The sequence below is a fragment of the Scleropages formosus genome, chromosome 3, assembly GCF_900964775.1.
Source record: "Scleropages formosus chromosome 3, fSclFor1.1, whole genome shotgun sequence".
In the NCBI taxonomy this organism is placed as follows: Eukaryota; Metazoa; Chordata; class Actinopteri; order Osteoglossiformes; family Osteoglossidae; genus Scleropages; species Scleropages formosus.
The window spans coordinates 12688244-12709808 of record NC_041808.1 but is presented as its reverse complement, the minus strand read 5'-3'; the positions used below and the strand labels follow the sequence as shown (position 1 = coordinate 12709808).

General features: G+C 40.0%; 1 protein-coding gene across 1 annotated transcript in view; it reads left to right on the top strand.

The window, feature by feature from the left end:
* tnr (tenascin R (restrictin, janusin)) overlaps positions 1-21565 on the top strand; it is a 152515-nt gene that overhangs the window by 10424 nt on the left and 120526 nt on the right. The window lies entirely within an intron of this gene.

The window sequence follows — 21565 nt, the reverse complement described above, 5'->3', positions numbered from 1 at the left end:
GAACATTGTAAGTGACCTTGGACAAATAATTAATTTTTAAGTACAATGGCATGCCTTTTAAAAAATGTCAACAGTTCTGCACTCTAAAAGTGTATGGCCACACAAAGAAGCACTGAACTGTCACTTTCCGAAAAGTGCTCAACACTTTCATTGGAATATGCAGCATTTAAGATTTTATAACTGATCAGGACTGTTTAGAATCTACAGCTGTCATTGATTCTGATGCAACAAGCTATTTTTTGTGTGTGTGTTCTGAATTGGTGCAGAAATGGAGGGTGCAGAATTGCACATCTTTGTAAAAGCTTTGCCACAGGCTAAAAAAAAAAATACAGTATTTTTCTATCTATCTACCTGTGACCATTATTTATAGGTAGCCATCTGTTTTAGAATAACTCTTTAAATGAGAATCTTTTTTTTCAGATTTTAGCAAATTCATTTGTGTCTACTTACCCGCTTCTACTCCTTGCCATTGAGTCAGCAGACCCATACCAAGCTGAAAGGGGTGAACAGAGACACACCCCTCCTCCGACATGTGAGCTTCTTGTCACCCTGTGGGTTGTAGGCACCACAGCACATCTTGTCGCCTCTTTCACCCGCAGCTATGTAGGCGATCACAAGTGTCACTATGAGGCCATTGTAAGGGGGGAGAGAGCCTGAGCCAGTTCACCAACCTTTCCATGGCTCTCTTTGTCACCAGTGACTGGTCTATCATATCGAGGATCTGAACTCTGACACAGACTGCGCAGTGATTTATGGATATACTGGTGGAAAAGTCATTTACGTTGAATTTACAAACATGAAGACTCAGAACTAATGCTGCTCATGCACTGCTAAAAGTTAATCAGACAGTTAAAACACACACACACACACACACAGAGTCTGAAACCGCTTGTCCCGACAGTTACAACTTCACGCGCAATATATGACTCATGTATAAATATTTTCACATAAAAGGTATTTTAAAAAAATGTATAGATGAAAATATACTATGACATTGACAACACCAAACAGAACCTTTAGATGTAAAAATGGTTGGCTGTTAAATTTTTAATACACCAATTATATTCTCTGAGAGACTGTGTGACTCAGCATTCTGTATGTATGCAAAACTCCTTTGGAATCATACAAATAACAGATGGGATCATTAAAAGTTCAAATCACGCCACTGCTGTTTGCTGAGGTGCGGAGGAGTAGACTCCCGGCTCGCTCCGTCCAGAAACCACACTCCTTGTCATGTATAAGGAACACTGTAGCCAGTTCTGCTGTATTTCATGATCGATGGTAACAAGAACTGCTGAAATATGAGTTCTGCAGCATCCCCCGAGTCCACCGTTTGCAAGCCTTCCATTGCTAGGAGAGGAAAGGAGGATCTGTGCTGTGCTGTGGGAGGAAGTCTCCTACGATAAACTTCAGCTTTTGCTTAATTTGTTGAAAATTATTATTTTTGAAATAAATTGCATAATATTGCATTCATTTTTTCTGCATTTCAGAAATTTGTAACTTTAACTTATAGCTTTTAAAGAGGTTGGCTATACTTTATATATATGAAGTATTCTCTCTCTCTCCCTCTCTCTCTCTCTACACACACACACACACACACACACACACATATATAGAGAGAGAGACAATACTCATGTCCCATCCATGGTGTGACTCCCTCAGCCTTACACCCAGTGGTTCTGAGATAGGCTACGGGTCACTATGACCCTCACATGGAGAAGCTGTTATTGGAATTGGATGGATATATATAGTTTACTCTGTGAGTTATGCATATATGGGGCAGTTGGTGTAGAAGGGTTCAAATTCCTATTCCTTCTGCTGAAGGTACTTATCCTGAATTGATGCTCAATAGGGCAGCAGGTGGTGTAGTGGCTAAAGCAACCACCACTAGTCTGAAACAACCCAGACTGACATCCAGCTTGCTGCCGTAGTACCCTTGAACGACTTACTTACCCTGAATTTTCCTCATGAAAAGTACTCTCTTGCATAAAGTGCTTAATCATTGTAAGTAGCTTAGTGTGCAATCTCACATTGTGTGTTGCTTTGGAGAAAAGTGTCAGATAAATGAATAAATGAAAGTGTGTCTTTGTTTGACCGCTTTAAAAGGTGTGTGTAGTTGGCACTACATCTCACAACTTGTGCATCAGCAGGTAGGCCTCTATTTCATTACAAACCAAAACAGCTGATGAGATTGAATGGTATCTTTTTTCATGTCACCAGGGTTAAAATAAATCAGTGAATTGTCTTGGGCTCAAATCCCCACCATGCCCCCGAAGGCATCTGTGGTGAGGAGTCTCGGGTTGCATAAATTCAAAGGGTTGGTGAGATGGCTGGCATTTTCTCCAGTGTGTTGCTCATAGCAACACTGTGGTCAGTCTAGGGCCGGCGGGTGGGTCTGCAGGTGAATCGGCCGAACTGAGCTCTATCCCAAGCATGTTACATCACCTCATCGAACCTGTGGTGTGAAAAAAGGGTGCAACCCATAGCATGCCATCAGAAAATGCGTCTGTCTCTATTTACCCACTCCATGTGAATGAACACTGGTGTTCTGCTTCAAGGGTGTAATGCTAGAAAGAAGGTACAATGGAGGAAGAGGTAAACTGAGGAAAAAATCCTCATAATTTTTTCATTAGCTGAACCGCTTGGGTTAACATGGAATATTTGAAGTCATTCTCTGAAGCCAGCCAGGTCAAACTGCAGAAGACTGGGGTCAAATCCATGTTGTGTTTCTTTCAAGATCATTATTTAAAAATCGCTGTGACTGAACTCATGAGCTGTACCTACCCTCTAAGACAAAAGAAAAAAAATCCTTAAGTGTCAAACTGGACAGTCACCATTTGATTTATTTCATTTCATTAAAGGGCTCATGGTCTGCAAGAAATGTCATATCTCATGCTGTGGGAAATAATTCCTGTTTATGCTCCCTTTTATTATGGTATTAACAATATTTCCTTTTATTGAACTGCATATAATAGCCACAGTACTGTATAGTCAAACCATTCATAGGTCCATTTGTCTTTTTTCTATTTAAGGAAAGAATGTTCAAATACTAATGCGTATAATAAATTGCTAACCATATCAGTTTGGAAGCATATTCCTTATATTTTATTTATATAACATTTTTTATAAAATAAGAAAATAGATGACAATATAAATGATTATAATATTGTACGACTTGTATGCCATTTCAGGGTAAATGTCCACTTTATTTTTTATAATATCAACATTAAGAAATATTTTTTGGTATATTTTTATACCATTTTAATTAAAAGAAATGAATTAATTCATGTAAACGGATAGGACATACATATTTTTCTTCATGTGCCATCACCAGCTGACATAGTTCCCACAAGGTTGCAGAGTTAAAAGTACATTTACAAATAGGCCTAACCTACTGTACAGAGACTAAGAATGCTGGGAATCTCTTTACTGTTAAACAGGCTTTGTCAATTGATATCTGTGGACCCCAGCTTGTAGCCGCCCCTCTCCTTCCCCAGTCAGAACAGATGACTGCACTGGCTGAAGCAGTCTGTGTCCACTTTTTGAATACTAATGCGCTCGTCCAGCTCTTGCTCTTTTGTATCCAGCGGCCATTCGTTAGAAAATGGGGGGGTCTGTCTGGACTCGTCCGACCCGCTGCGCCAGGACCTCGTGCCAGGAGGTGCTCCGCTGATTGTCTGCGTTGGGCACACGCGTCACTTTTGACACTGCGAGCGCACGCAGGTGCTCCCCCCCCCCCCCACCATTCACCCCCACACCCCCCGGACGGCGCTTTGCGAGCGCGCGGTCTGTCCGATCTCAGTCCTCTCGCTCGATCCACTTTGAGGGATCATTGTACATGACTGCTGTTCCCGTTTCTGTCTTCCTTCCCCCTCCCACCCCAGCCGCTGTCCCCTTGAGCCAGGGCCTTTCAGTGAGCAACACCGGCCATATCCCGACAAACAACAACAAGTCCTTGTTCACTGTGCCATATCTGTCAATTACTGTATCCAGCCTGGCCAGGAGGGAGGAACTGGGGAGGGAGAGTGGCCGCAAACTAAAAACCACCGAGTCGGGATCACTGTGTCCTATTTATTATCTAACTCCCCAAAGTGGCCTCCCAGAGCGTGCAGATGTGGCAGTGATCAATAATTACCTCTGGGCACGAGACAAAAGACAGCTCAGTAAATGACAGCGTGACCCTGGCGACACTTCAGGGAAATTAATGTCTCCTATGATCAGTGGGCTGACCTTTCTATCCGGCCATTATGACGTTATGTCAGCTGTGCACTTTTTCCTTCTGAAAAGACAAAGTTTGTAAAAAAATCTAAATTGATTCATAAAAAAGAGTAGTAAACCAGAACTGCAAGGTAAGTAGAAGGCAGCCTCACACAGGACATAAGAACAGGTAGAAGAGAATGTCATGTGCAAAAATCAAGTTCTTTTTTATCAGTAATCAAATCAAAAATAAACTCCCTTCCATAATTTTGCTAAAATTTGTATATTAATACGAATAATTGCACTCACACTTCTGCTGCCATAAAAATGGGAAGTAAAGAGAAGATTCCTCAGAGCACATTTTAAGAAAAAAAGGGAGAAATCAACCGATTTCTGTGTTGAAATTGTGCTATGAAAAAGCAAACAAATAAAAAATGATAATATGGGGATCATTTAAAGTCACACTCTTTGTAATAATGTTCAGGCACTGCCTTCTTCTCTCTTTCCTTCCCAGATGGGGAAGCACAGGCATATGGATCACAGCCACTAGGATGAACAAAATTGACTTCTCTGAGGCTGTGTCCACCAGGACTGGGTATCAGGTGTCCGACACAATGGCTGTTCTACACCCTCACTGTGCCCCGTTCCTCGGGAAACAGGGATGCCCTCCAGTGGTCCGGCACAGCCTCCGGACCCATCGGCATGCTCCGCGCCGTCCTTTGGGTCCCGTGTGTGTTTTCTCAAAAGCCGAGGTTTTTTGTTTTCATTCATTTCGGTAATGTCTCTGCTAAGCTGCACCGAGGCGCTGAAAATGACAAACTGTGGGTTGTACAAAATGGAAGCATTTCTGCTGCTGCAGCCGGCGCTATTGAAACGTATTCGATCTCAAAATTATCCCCAGGGTTTTTCATTCTGGGCTGTCATCATAACAGGTGTCAGAGAAGTTCAGCGCACAAGATGCCATACCCGACCATCCTTTCTCAACGATTCCCGATGGTGTCACAGTTACTGGAACACTATTTATTTTCTTGATGTGATGTGATGCTGCTCTGATCAGGCGCAAGTGCTCTGGCAACAGAAAGGTTAACTAATTTTAGCCAAATTGGATTAAGAGTGCAAAATAATTCCATGCTCAATTTATTATACTAAAAATTTATTTATTTATTTATTTTTTTTCTGTATCCTAATACAATAGTAGATGGATTTGTTTGCATTATAATTGATGGAATTTGCATGCATAAAAATCTCTGGCACCTCAGTATACTATTAATTTATTTGTGTTTTATGGAGGCTGAATGCCTCAGCGGCACTGTGTCATTTTGACCACTTTCTCTTTCGCTCTGTTTAATTCCATCCACATTCCGTCCACAAAGTTAATGCTCTGTAATTTACATTAATATACATTATTCTGGCATGCAGTGAAATAAATTAATAATACAGCCGAAAGAGCTGATGCTAAAATGAACCATATCACAAGTTTATGAGCTTGCGCACGAATGAAGTGTTGGACCAAAGTAGTGTGTAGAAACTATTTTGTATGATTTAATAAGTAATCGTCATTGCTGACAATGGAGAAAAAAAATGACATTGTTCTAAATAAATTGCCTATTTAACGGGGCATAGCAGAGGGAACATTTGGTGGCTGAATTGTCTTAGTCAGAGACAAAGCTCTGGTGTCGAGACCTTTATAAGTAGTTTCCATTTTTCTCCCTGGGTATTTTGACTTCTTGACCTTCCTACTCCATGTTGTTGCCATGGGAACCAGTGTCACCCCTGGCAGACGTACAGTGCTTTTGGAAAAAAGCCATAAAAATCTGGGACACACAATTATTTTGTGGTTCCGTAGATTGGGAAGCTTTATTAGAAGTGTAAGAGTGTGGTCAATGTAGGACACCACATTTGTGTGTAGTAACCTCAAGCACTGCAATTCGATTCGCCCTTGCTTAGCCAACATATTTATCCACAACATCTTACAATCATTTACACGGGTATTTATTTTTTTGTGAAATTTAAGGTGAGCACTCAAGGGTACTGAAGTCGGAGGTGGAATGGGAACCCCGGCTGTTCAATCACAAGGCGGCAGCTGTAACCGCTACCCTACCTGCCACCCTGCTCCTGTTATGTACAATGCAATTCACCAGTATTATGGAAAGTTGAAAAAAACATGAGTGTGAGCCAATGTGCATTCTGTCCAATAGAAAGACGTTGCAAAAAAGCTCAGCGGGCAGGTGATTCGGTCGCCTTGCCTTTCCTTTGTGCCCAGGGGCAGCTGCGGTGCCTCTGCTGCCCGTCTCCCGCTGGCTGTGTAACAATGCTGGCAAAGGGGCCAGAAGAGGGCTCAAAATCCCCGTGTGCCACTGGGACTGGGGCTTGCATCCCGGAGAGTGCTTTTGCGCTTGCTGGCTTGTTTGAACATAATGCCACCATGATCCATTATTCTGGGCTGTATAACTTTAGCAGTCTCCATCTACCAGATTTCATTTGATGACACTTTGCATGGCCGGTTGAATAGGAGACTTCTGACACTCACCGGGGAGCGATTTGCTGCCTGTACTTGAAGCCTGGCAAATAGAAATGTAAGATATCTTCTGTCAAGCTGACAGCTGTTTTATAGATGTCTGGTGGATGATAGTCCCACCTGGAGACACAGCATGGCAGTTGCAGTTTATGTCTGCACGCCAGGTAAATTGCTCTACCTGCAGCTCTCTTGGCCTGTTGGTTTTAACTACATGGTGGTGATGTGGTGCCATGTTCACAGTGCAGGAGAAATGGAAAGGACATCTTCCAATCCAGCTCTCGGGACACATGGAGGCAAATTCAGCAACAAATGCAGAACAATTTCCAAAGAGGAACAAATTCTAGCAAGTAGATCACAGGATGCCTTATTTACTCACATCACCCGCAACATGACATGCACTAGTTTTGACTTCTGGTGTTTTGGAAAATATCCAACTTCTGCATTTTTCACAAAGTTTCTATTGAACAAATAGAGTTTAAAAGGTATATTATGATCCTGAAAGTGTCGACAGCTCCAGAAACTGTATATGATTACCAATCCCTCAAGACATTTACACAACCCCTATGATCACAGCGTGTTTACTTAAAACAATAGAAAGCCTTAGGATGTGTATGAAACCCTCCAAGAAGGTTCAAAACCAGCATAAACTTTTTATACTCAGCATCTGAATTCCTTGGGGTATGCTAAATGATTTCAACATTAATGAACATACACGATTTCAAACGGAGAGAAATACACTGTGTTTAATTTCTTTTCGGTCCCGATGCTGCGGTTAAGTTATTAGACATGCTAATCCCAAAGGGATGCGGCTGTTGTGCTAATGATCAAAGTAACGTGAAATGATTCTATATGCATCCGTCTTTGATGAATAGGATAAACTTGTAAGCCGTCTACGTCGCTATGTTTACGGGCTTCCGCTATGTTAATGTTAATGTAATTTAGTGGAGGCTTGTCAGACTGCAGCAATGAAGCTATCATTCTTTAGCCAGGAGGAGCATCCTCTCTGATAATGGTTGTGGAAGACTGTTGACTTTTTGATAGAGCAAATTGTTTCACAGCAACAAAACACCTGTCTGTGAATCAGATCAGAAACCTCGCATTGATGAATAGTGGGGGATTCTGGCTTTGCCAATCATGTCTAAAAATATGAAAAGGCAAACTAAATGTTCCTTTGCAACATACACAACCATATTTAAACGCTCCCAGTGTTTAATCTGATTGTTGGGGACGGGAACACCCTGAGGCCTCTCTGCTGGAATGGCCACGACAGCAATGGTGGTGCTGCTTTCAGAGACCAGTGCTGGTTGGGAACACGCCCAGGAGCTGTGTGGTGTGGTCAGTGCCAGGAAGCTGACATGCCCCTGAGGCTTGAAGGTCCTGTTTCAGGGCACCCAACAGAACATCAAGAGCAGCACTTGTAACATCCCTCCCCATCTTTGTCCCTAAGGGATGCTTAGGGATATTGGTTCTCCTCTGTCCTCTTTCATGTGGGCTCCCTGGCTTCTGCTGCAGGTCTGCATCTTTCCTGCTCTGTAGGGGGCCAGGAACATAACACTGACGCAGATGGGACTTTGACACAGTACCAGCCAAAAAAAGATGTTAGAAGCCCTCCACTCCTCAGGTTTGTCTGGCCCCAGCCACAAACACACATCCAGCACCACCTAGAGCCAGCAGGTGCTCTCACCTGCCTTCTACCCCTATATGTTCCCTTTGTTACTCTATGACTGTGTCAGTGTGACTCACCACTATCACTGCCATTTGAACACTTTCATAAAAGGTCATTTGGTCGGTGGTTCAGGCTTCCTGTGGTGATGGTCCACTCCAAGAAGAAACCAGAATGACACACAAAAATAACTGCTTTCTTAACAAGAATATGTTCAGCCTCAAAAGGTGTGGGTGGATAAGGGTGTGAACATGGTCCCTGAGTCCCACATTACTCTCTATGTCCACTGAGTTGTGGAATCTGTGAATAGGGGATAGTTTGCTGCAGAAACAAAATAAAAACCACTGAGACCTAGATGTTTCTTGACCCATATGATATGATACGAGGTAGGAGGTGAAGTTCTTTTCTTTTTTTATGATACTGAAGCATTGTGGGTTAAAGCCCTCTTCAAGTGAAATTTTACAAGTCCAGAAATAACTCAATCGATGCCACATTATGCTTCTTCTATCAACTAGTAATTTCTGCCAGCATCTCTCTTTTGTAATAAAATACTCACATAGTCTCTGAACAGAGATTATGGGAACAGCACTAAAAGCAGAGAGTAAGAGACTCAGAAGATTGATATTGTAATAGTTTTGCACTTGTTACTATGTCTTGGCAAAGAAAAAAACCTACTTTGGAGTGCGATTAGTTTCGAAGGAGAGAGAAATGATTTTAAAGACCAGCCATTGATTGAGAGATGTGGTCAGTCTGAATCTGTGTGCTAAAGGCTGTGATTGGCTGCTTGTCTGAGAGATTATGTATGATATATGTTTGAGACTATGTATATCATTAAATGAGTTGGTGGCATTTATACTTGTTGGCTTACCTGCAGTATCCTTCAGTAGCATGAAACTGGCGGGCAGGAGATAAATGTACAATTACAGTCTTCAAGGACCTGGGTTCAAATCTCCCACTCCTGCCATAGTAGTTCTGAGCTTGGTACTTACCCTGAACTGGCACAGTAAAAAATTACCCTCCTGTAACTGTAAGTAGCTCAGTGTAAAGACCTAACATTGTGTGCCGCTTTGGAGAAAAATATTCACTAAATGAATAAATAATAGCAATAACCCAGCGACTCTACTCATGACTTTGAGAAGAACACCCATATTAAATACAGCATGGCCAGTGGTTTATTAAAGACTCAGGGGACATCTGTGAATTCATTTCTTTCAATGCTGCTATGAATGGTGAGTAATCCTGTGGCCTGTCCTTATTTGTTTGTTCAATTTGAGAATGCCATTATATCCAATATTTGGTAAATATTGGAATAAAGTGCACAACATATTGTATATGCAAAGCAGCAAAGTCCTTTACAATCATATTTCACTTTTATTAACATAATTTAGAAGGTGCCCCGGGCTAGATTCTTATTTTATAAGAGCTCTGTAGAACCATCTCAGTAGAATTAAATCCTGTTCCTCAAAGTGCTCTGTGACATTTGGCTGCATAAACATCACCCTTACCAAGCCGAGGTGATTAATTACAAGGTCACCATAAACAAAAGAGAACAGTTGTTCGGACTCATGCTATTATTGGCCAGCTTTATTCATATTGTAGCATTTAATTTATCACAAGCCTCAACTCTGCCTTGCAGTAGCTAGCAATTAATTTAATGGACTCCAGTTGTGCTACTTTCGCCATAACACTTCCATTAATATGCAGGTTCCCAATTTACTCTCCCTGTGTCATTACAATGTGTTTGGAAGGGTTTAGTCAGAAATAGTTCTGAGTGCAAAGTACAACGTATTATTTGGTTGCTTCTCAAGACAGCTTTATCTGAAGACTTTTATTCATTTACGGTGGAAATATAGGTTAAGCTGTGTACCACATATAGCGAAAAGAACATGGCACTGGTAATATTCCATTTTGGTTAAGTAATATTCCCTTTTTTTGGTTGGAGGAGATGATGATATCTGCCGAATGATCAAAATCAGTCGGAATGTGCCAGACTTTGTTTGTTATGAGGCCAAAGTGAGAGTGGGTTCCCATTTCTAGAAGTGCCATTGAGGACTAGGTTCATTGAAGAGAAGAGAACCCAAGGTCGGCAGCGTTCAGAACCAACAAAAGTTCACATTCACAGGCACGCAGCCATGGCCCATCCTCTCTCTAATGTTTACTCCAGTGCTTGGGTTCCATTTTTTATCAGTAAATGCATCTTTTGTTGCTGCATCTCGCTGCTTTTACTTTTACAATAATTGTCGACTCCTGAAGTGTGTTATATAACACGACAGACAATGCGAAAGAAGAAAACACGAACCAAACTCAAACACGAGCAGGTACTTGTAACGGCTGTGACTGACGTTTGCCATGCTCTGGTGTGAGTTTTCTTTTCAAGTAGATGCTTATTGATTTTCTGACCATATACTATTATTTGTACAAGACTAGATTTCCAAGATTTCCACTCACTCCTTAAGATCTTTATCTTTTATGCTCTCTTCTATAAGCCTTTATGTCACAGATAAAGTAAGAAAGGGCTGAGAAAGGCTTTTTCTCCATTTAGCTCCAGAGACTCGAGGCCAGTGTGAAACTCAGGAGTGGAGCCATGCTTGATGCTTCTCAAAGGAATTTCCCAGCAGCTTTTTCACAAGTGTGGACATCTCCCAGTTACGATGATAGAATCAAATCAGCCCTTTGATCGCCCCCCTCCCTTTAAGGACCGGTTTACTACACGTCCCTCGAGAAACCAACAGCCTGTCTCTTAGAGTCTGTCTTATGCAGCATGCATAAAGGCCACATGTCCCCGCAATGTGCCAGGGCTCCCAATAAGCCCTGCTGACACTGCTTCACAATTGCACTTCACAAAAGACGAGACTCGGGTTGACTGTAAAAGTGAAATGTACCAAAAAATTACACTTCTCCCTTCTTCCTTCCTGTGAGCTGGTTTACAACTTTGCAGTAAATCACTTCGCCCTTGTACTTGTCAACTGCTGCATATCATAACCCTACGTCTCAAATCCCCATTTTAGCCAACTTTTCTGATGACTTTGGGGGGGGCGCATTGAAAATATTCAAAATATTATGGGTACAAAAGAGCTGTTTTACCACAACCATTTTACCAGGATTAATGAGGTATGCAGCGATCTGATTAATTATTTGTGCAAGACTGGTTTTACTTATTAGTTTTATGCTGCAATCAAATGAAAATTTGTTCAACCAGATTTTTTGTTGCTGAAAAATTCTTGTTATTATTCCTTTATGATTTTGTTTTACTGTTTCGGACAATGGTAAAACGCAAAGCGAAAGCATTCCCACAGGACATTTCAAAATCCTGATTTTGCAGCTCTTTTTTTTTTTTTTTCAACCAACGCATCATTTATGGGTTTCTGAAACCTGCAGTGGCTGAAGGAGTGTTTACATCACACCTGAGATTGTTTCCAGCATGTCAAAAGCACCTTGGCTGCGCCTTTGGTTCTTTTCTGCCATGTCTCCAGCTGTGGTGTTTGTGTGCAGAACCAGAACCACAGCAGGGGCCTGATCCACTTCTATCTGCTTTCTTTTTTTTTTGCTTTGTTCTCATTTCCACCTTGCATATCTCATTACAGACACAGAAAGGAGAAAAAGGAGAAAAACAGCATTTCCTGTCATCTCCTGAAGCCATGCATCACTGTAGAGGAAGTGGATTGATCTTTTTCTCTGGAACCGGATTAAAAATAAACATAAAGCCTAGGGTCAAACTGCAGAATAATTTTAATGGTTACAAATGATGTGTTGCTGTTTGATACTGCCCTTGCACGGTTCACACTGTATATAGTTTTAGGTTGATTTAAAAGTATACAGGATCCATTTACATCATAAGTGAGGTCCTCGTGAACTCATGTATTCCTGTAAGTATATAGATGTGAGGTGGACAACAAGCGAGAGAACGATCAGCCTAATAAAACGGACAATGTCTCAAACCTTGTGCTTCTGGGATTGGCTCCAGACCACTGCAGCCCTGCACTGGACAGGCAGTTGTTGATAATGGATGACTAAATCCAGAAAGCATTAAAAATTCTGATCATCTGGTAACGTTGCTCTTAATTTTTAACTTTGAAGATTCTCAAAAATTTTTGACAGGTGCTATTTATATGACTGATTGGCTTTTAGACCTTCAGAGTTTCATGTGTGAAGTCACAGATATGAGGAGTTATATATTCCTAATAAATATTGTGCTAATGTGTGTGAACTCCTGCAGTTTATATGTAATGCAATGTCTATAGCCATCATATGTCTCTCTGAATAAGAGGCTGGTCCATAATGTACAGCCCTATCCACTGCACAGCGTTAAGAATTTTAATGAACACCAACAAAAAAGAATAAAACTATAGCTTGTCAAAACAGCACTTGCAGAAGAGAAATATTTTGCTTGCCATACAATAACATTTCAATAAGTCATATGGGTTTCCCCAATGAAGGAGAACTATTGACCGACCAGGCAGCTCCCCTCCTTCCACTGAACCAGCCTTCTGGGGAGCCCAGTCAATAGCTGGAGTGGGCCTGGGCCTTCAAACCGGTCGACAGCAGGAGGGAGTTTGACAGATGAGCCCGGGGAGCCCGGTCGATAGCCGTCCCACATGCCGGGAAACGAAAGGTGGACAGGAGGATAGGCGGGAGGAGAGAAACGAGGAGTGCGCAAAACAGTGTTTGTTCAAATAATTTAGTCTTGTTATACCCAGCATCTCATTTCTGCTCCCTCCCCTGCATGCAAACTGCCTGGACCCCCCCTATACACTCCAATCTTGACCCCTGTTCAAAATTCCTGTCTGAAGAACAGTCCAGAAATGCTAAAAATATTTCATTCTTCTGCAGATATCATCCTCTAATAAGGCTGGCATTACCAGCAATGGTCTAGTGGGTGTATAACTGAGCAGAGTGATGTCTAGTCAATAATGTCCCATGATTCCTGGTGACACTGCCTCAGTATGCAGAGGAAGATTTTTCGTGCTTATAACAGAGCTACATTCTGTCAAAAATGTGTGTCGGCAGTTTGGAATTAAAACAATATCTCTTAGTGTTTGTAACCCTGCTCCATTATTACAAGGCTGCATATGAATGCAATCTTGAATGGGACAATAAAGGAAAATCTTTCATAAGTTCAAGTTCAAGTTGTTTTTATTGTCATCCTTCTATTTAGCTTGTATACAGTGGAACAAAATGTTGTTCCTCTGCAGTCCATGGTGCAACACAGAATAAAATAAGTAGACAGATTTATAAAGTGTTTAAGTATAGTGAAAGTGATCAATTAATCAAGTGATCACTATGATAAACGTGTAGATAACATTATTATTATTATTATTATTATTATTATTATTATTATAGCCCAGAAATGGCACTGCGGTTCTTCAGAACTTCCTACACAGATGTAATGACCAATATAGAAGGTTGCTAACATGCAATTAATTCAAAATTTTTATCACTGTTTTTAGGAGAAATACAGTGTTAACAAGCCCATTAGGATTCAGATTTAAATTTAAAATAAATAAATACATTAAAATGTATCACCTTGAAGGAGGATGCGGTGGGGCAGTGGGCTTGGCCCAAGCCTACCTGCTCTCTGGTGTGTCTGGGGTTCGAGCGCTGCTTGGAGTGCCCTGCGACGGACTGGCGTCCCACTGGGGTGTGTCTCCTGTGCTCTGTGCTGTTGGGCTAGGCTCCCTCTTGCCGAGACCCAGCTCAGGACAAGCGGCTTCAATATGTGTGTGTGTGTGTGTATCACTTTGCAAGAAAAAATGGATAAAAATTGAAGTAAACTCATTAGAAACAGTTTTCAGACTGAGATGCTTTCTCCACTTTGTACAGGACTAAATGGTGTTTTATGAACAGAATCTAAATTGGCAGTTTTATCCCGGAATAAAAGAGCACAGTTCAGCCCTAGCCAGGAATATTGACCTTTAAGGACCCCCCGCAGTCTCACCTTGTACAGGGGAATGACGGTGCAGAATGACAAAGGGGTGCTTGGCACTCTCACAGGTATCCTCTCCTCCTTAAGATGTCATCGTTGAGAACTTCGCTGACTGCTAATATATGTAGATATATGCAATTCCAAAAACGCAACAGTAATCACAATGGCTTCATTTTTGCTTAGACTCTACAGAGTGCCTATACGTTTTACATTACTTGGAAAAAAAAAAAATCTAACGATTGTCACTATTCACATTTGATGCTTGATAAGCACCAGTGAGTTTATGCCTTCCATTGACTATATTGCAATCCATTTTAGCGTGTGCAGAGACGGCAGACGTGTTTATTATGCTTGACTTAGGTTCCTCTGCACTTGCTTAATCTATGGCAGCAGTTCACTAAAAGGACTTGAACTTTCAGCTATTGACCCATTATCATACTAACATTGCAAAGCAACATTACTAGGCACAATGAATGAGAGGAGTCATGCTCCATTATGATTTTGGCTTTTTTACATCACCATTTTAGAGAATGTTCCCTTGTATCAGTTTTGTAAGTGAAGGGTTACAAAACCTTTCTGCTCTGGTGACATCACAAAAAGATACCAATGGACCCCCTCAAGTTTGCCTCTGCTTGCAGTTATAACTTTCACTTAGCTGATGTCTTTGTACAGTGTGACTAACAATGGATAGGTTGAGCAAAAAATCTAATTATAAAGATTTATCCATTTATACAGGTGAGTAGTTTTACTGGAGCAATTCAGAGTAATACCTTGCTCAAGGGTAGAGCAGTGGTTACAAGAACAATTCAGGTCCTTTGTATTTAACCTCCTTGCCCTAAGACTTGCACTTATTGCACCACAACAGAATTTGTAATCCTGCCTGACATATGAACGGACAAACCGTTCTGCCCACATTCACTCAGTCAGCAGAAATACAGTAGTAAAATGTATAAGATATTCATTTAGGTGATAGTTTCATCCAAAGCGATTTACAGGGTTAAGATACTAACAGTGATTTACCCATTTATACAACTGTTGTCATTATTACTGCATCAATTAAGGGTAAGCAGCTTGCTTAATAATACTAGCCTGAGACTAGATTCAAACCTGCAACCTCTAAACATGTTTAACCACTACCGACTATCCCAAGAATGATTTTAAAAATCATTAACATAATAACTGCATGGAGGTATTTGTGTGTAGTTCCAGTATTAATAATAAGTGAAGAAATACATTTAAAACTTGACAAAATGAAATGCATTCAGCATTTGAGGCTGGAAAAGTTAAAGCACTCTCACGTTATTGTCTTAAAATCTCAGTAATTTGGCAAACTCGCAAATGCATTTTTTATTAATGGGTGCTGTTTCTTTCAGTACCTTAAATGCATTAGAAAGATGAATTGAAAGGCAACATTTTTTACAAGAGTAGCCATAGCTTTTAAACTCTATTAAGCACTGAAGGAAGTTAAGATTCCATTTAATGTTTGGTGATTTAGTTTGTAACACGGGTCTATGCAGCTCACGCTCCTGGAAGGCCAAGTCCAGCAGGTTCTTTCACTTTCCTTACACCACGATGGGCTCAAAAAGACAATATATTGGCTGCAGTTCAGAGTGTAAGTTGAATCTGATGGTTCGTTGCCTGGTTGTAACAAAAACCTCATGGACTTGGCCTTTCAGGAACGCAGTAGAACAGCAATGGTGACATGAGTAGCCAGTGCCTTGTATGACTTGAGTTTGAGTTTGTAAAAAATTCCACTTTTTATGCACTTCACTCTGTTTGGGTCGAACAGAAAAAATTGCCAAATATTGTAATATTGGTAATAAACAAAATAAATAAATAAATACCTCACTTGTGTGTTCTTAACATTTCTCCAGTAACTGAAACATCGTAATATTTGGTATAGGTCAGGTGCGCTTCTCGTACTTGTTACTTCAGCATACATCTGTGATGCAAAACTTTACAGTCATCAGCAGCTTCAGTGTAAGCCATGGTGCTCCTTTTTTTTAAAATCTGACCTTTCAGCAGCTGTCATGGTTCGCACTCGATTACATTCATTTAAGTCGATGAATACATGCTGTTGGTCTTTATATTTGGAATTATATATAAAAAATGGAGGTGCTGATCTGATTACTTCAGGTTGACTTGAAAATTTCATTAGAAAAGTTGTTTCCAAGAGTATGATCTCTATGCAAAACACATCCCACAGAGAAATAAAACTAGCAGCAGCCAAAATACTGTATATTCATGTAATAATAAAAAGACTCATTTGAGTTGTGGTTATAATACACTGTTATATGTGTATTGACTGTTGTTAGCATGCCTCGCACTATGATTTTGTGTTCAGTGCATGTTGAGGTCATCTTTCTATGTATTTTTATAGAAACTATATTAAAGGATGCAGGAGACTTACAGATTCCACCATTACGCCTCAGCTACACAATTAAATTACTTCAGAACATCATGGCTGTGTTTTTCCCTAGTCCATGCTTAAAACTATATTTATTACAAAAATTGACAAATGTGACTGATGTGATGTTGACACTGTGTGATGATGATGATGATGTGATATTGCCAAATGTGACTATATCTTTTCTAATGCAATCATTGATTTGCCTATTACGGTGAGGCAATGCTCTGTTTGTCTACAGGTACTGATCATGATTTTTACTTCACATATTCCACATGTGGACAACTACTGGTGTGTCAAAAGGTTAAGTATAGATGAATGTAAATGCAGTATAAGCTAATTAATGACTTCTGATGATGAGACATAAAACATAAGTCTGTGAATGCTTAAGCTGATCCAAGGAAAGTCAAAAGAGGAGCTGGTCAGTTCAATAACTGGCTATCATTTTATTTCAATTATTGACCGCAGATGTGTGAAAGAAATCAAGTTACCACCATTTCAACTCCATTACATGACGTGTAGTCAAGGTCTTCTGCTGCAAAACTGCATGGTTGTGTAAAAAAGGTTACGGGAAGAGTCAGGTTGCAGGGGTTATTTGTAATTCCTTATGATACTAAAGTAGATGAATTTAAATATGTTGAACTCTGAAGCATAATGTTGTCTCGCCATGGACCTGAATTTTGGGTGCACACTCCTTAAGATGTCATTGCAGAGGTTATAGTTTGATATGAATACAAACACTAATTACATTGGCAACACTTGAACAGCTGTGTGATATCCATTTCCTTCCATTCTTTGACCTATCCTTGAAATTCAGTAGGAATTTACCCTATTAAGATGGCAGTGACACACAGCTAAACCAGAGAACTGTAAGCCTTGAGGCTGCACCCCAGAAGGAACACCAGTCCACAGCAGGACATTCGCACACACACACACACACACACACACACACAGGCTCAAAGATGCATGTCCACTCACAGTATATTCAAGAAACATACAATGATTTTGTCTGAAAACTAAATGTATATATTTCATACACTTTTATCTATAAAAGTACTTGTCTTATATCCCTTATGTAGAACTCTGAGACCCAAATGCAGGAGGCCTGCTAATGGATAGCTGAGTCGATGATGATGGGTCAGTGGCAAAACTGTTCATGTGTGCATTAGAAAGTAGGTTCATTGCATGCCAGTAGCTCAGGGCGAGGGGGAATTTCTGCAGCTTTGTGTAGATGGATTCAAGATTCAAGATTCAAGATGATGTCCAAGAGATGTCCAAGCGACAGCATACTGCATACACTAAAATGTGAGCTTTCATTATCTTTCCACTGATGCAGACTATACAATCCATCCCACACAGCCACGTTAACCTATTTCCTGTACATATAGAGGTGCCCGATATCTTTCGACTACGAGAAAAGTTCTTTCCTCCTTGAATGCAACCGGCGAAAATGAATGTTTTGAGGGCCACCTCGTTACATTTTGATTGGGTAATGGGTGAATTTGGATTGATTTTCATTACTGTGATGGAAACGGTAGTAAAGCTAAAAGGGTAGACCGTTTCCGTTAGATTGGAGCTGTTTCTGCGCTCTCCCAAGGACACGGCGAGAGCTGATTTAAATGTCAGCAAAGGAGAGTGCCACTCAATTTAGTAAAATTATCTCACTCTATTAGGTTTTAAGCCGGGGCTCAAAGGTCATGTCAATAACCCGTCATTCCCACCGCTTTTCATTCATCATTTCTACACACATTCTGCTATGTGGAGAGACAAAGTCAGTTTCCACTGAAAACTTTACATTATGTCAAAAGGGATATTACTTTAAGAGAAGCTATATATCTGCCTAACTTGTGAATAAATCAGTTGATATTTTAGCATGACTTTCGATAAGGGGCTACAGCTACACACCTATAATTCCTACAGCTCTAGATTTCAAAGCAACACCTTTCACATTTTTTATATTACTTCTGAATATAAATAAGAAAACAAAGTTTAAGTGATTCAGCCTGTTCTGTAGAGGAATATGACTTCATTGAAGCGATTTATGTCCATCCTTAAGCTACACTCACGTGAACATATTTTAAAAAATTAGACAGCATATATTACTCAACAATATGCAGTGCACAGAAGAATACTGGTTGTTAGGAAATGATGTCAGCAATTTCAGTCTGATTATGTTGCAGAATGCTCAATAGAAAGATTCATCTTTACAGGAATTTACTTTCATCTTCTGTTCTTCAGTCTCAACAGGCTGGCAAGACAGAATATATTTGTGTGTGTATACATATATATATATATATAGAGAGAGAGAGAGAAAATTAAAAGAAGTGACCTTACTGAAGAGCTCAGTTAGCAGTTCCAAAATGGTGAACTGAACAACATTTATGTAAAATGATATAAAATGGTATAAAAAAAACAGGATATTTAGTTACACAAGACAAATGGACACTTTAGTGCAGTCGTGTATTATTGTATTTCTTTTCCTTACATGATGCTTTTATACATATGTAATACTTATAGGTTGCTTAAATAGTGTTCCTAATAAAAGCAACTCTTCTACATTTTTCAAAACATTAACATTATAACTCCTGTGGAAAGTGCAAGTTGCATGATTTCTTCTTCTTCCTTGTTCTTCAGCTGTTTACTTCTAAAAAATTATTGATCAACTAAGAAAGGTCAAGGTCAAGGTCAAGCCTCAGTAGTCAAGCCTGATGAGATTAATAGAACTGTTTTTTGTGGCCAAGAGTGCACTGAAGGCCATGGAGGAGAAAGGATGATGTCAGACTCGTGAAAGTGGTTTGCCTGCTCAAAGACGGATATTTGTTCAGCCATTTAAAGAAAAAAACAGTAATACAAGGGGTGCATCAATGATGGGACTATGTTATTATGCTTAGTGAGTTCAGCTTGTGCTAATACATCGCAATTTCATAAAATGGGGCCCAATATCTGAGTAGACAAATTATAGAACTTAGTTCTGTTAACAGAAAATATTTTAGGGATTAAACATGAATGCAGATGTCAGACACAAGAAGTATCCCTGAGTATCATCATTGCTTATTTGAACTTTATTTTGAATAAGGTCATTTTAAAACATAATAATCATATCGTTATAAATATTGCATACAAAATCACACATTGTGCCCATGCTGCTATGGCTACAGTTCAGAAGGTTTTTCACGTTTAAACATTTGTGTAGCTGAACTTCATGCACTCCAGAGACAAATTGCTTTACTCGTGTAGCCTTTGATCAGTATTCCATGAATCTCGACCTTGTAAAAATGTAAATAATGCTCTCTCAAAGATGGATGCATTTAGATGCAAAAGATGCATTTAAATTATGAGATAAGGTTACATACGTAAATGTTACCAGGGTGGTTTTAACTGTCTCTATTCGGCCCACCACACTGACTGCACAAACATACCCTTGGTACTCAACATCTCTTCGGGTTGCATGGTGATGGGGGATGGATCCATTGCCTTCGTCAGCACATTCATTCCAAATTTAAAAAGCGTGGCCTGTGTCACATTATGTACATCAATGTCTTTTCTATAATCTCGTTCTCTGAATTACAATGCAAGACATCTCCTGAAATTAGATTTGACAGTATGACCAGAAATAAAATATTACAATTGCCAATCAATTTTCCATCAAGAACTCCAGCAATCTAGCTGAAGTGGATCTTTATCACATATATTGGCTTGTCCATTGCTTGGATAGCATCATAGATTGACAAAGAACAACAATTTTACAGTAAGGGCTGGATCTGTATATAAAACAAGGAAAATCAAAATCTTGACATATAAATCTTAATTAAATTTTTCTCTTATTGTCTTCCTGTGTAGAGCTTTCTCAACTTTACACCTTTGAGCTTTTCCTCTTTCTTATTGCAGACTGTTTATTCTATAGCAGAAACACCACTTTTCTAAGTCCCCTGTTGTGGCACGCTTGTACGACTGACTCAGATCTCCATAGAGGGACAATTGTTACAAGCTTACAGTGATTCAAATTTTATTTTTCCAGCTCCATACGATGAGGAGTGCCTTTATAGTCCGTGGGCATCTGCATTGTTTGAAAGCACCGGAACTGTATGTATGTCTTTTGCACAGAGTAACTATTGAAGTAATTCTCATCACTGGAGATCTTTCTTCTCTGAGCTATTTAAATTTTAATTTATTTCTTTAATAGGCACTTTTTATCCAAAGCAACGTATTCGAGATATACCATGAAATATCATTCTCTAATGTTATCAAGAGTTATAATTACCTGTTTTCATCATTAGGGATGAATGGTGTTATATAACCTCACTTTCTTTGCCCTTTACATTACATTGTGTTTATACGCTGTGCCTAGTGTGTATACAAGGTGTCACTCAATAGGAACTCCGAGACAAACAGATAATTTTTGTCATGGATGAAAGTGACAAGACCTTAGGGTTGCATTGCCTAAAAAAAAAAAAAAAAAAAAAAACTTTTTCACCACTACAAATTTGATGCACTGCTACATCTTTTATAATGTTTGTAATGATAATGTGGGAAAACAGCAAGTTCCCAGCAGGAGACTCAAAGACCTGCATCCTATCAGAGCAGACCTGCCCAGAGGAAACAAGTAATATCTAAGACCACAGGCCCCTCACCAAATAATCTAATTCTTGTGATAGAAAACGGTGATGAGAAAAAGATGTGTCTGGGAAAATCTGACAAGCCGTTAGATTGCTTTCCCCGGGCGAAAATAAGTGTTGCTTTTTTAACAGTTACATTTTACCCCAGCTTCCAGTCCTGGTTTATTCAGTTAGCCTGGTCATGACCAGAATGTTATTGCACAATTTGATAATGGAGGCTAGATTGCGGGAGACTCTTGGG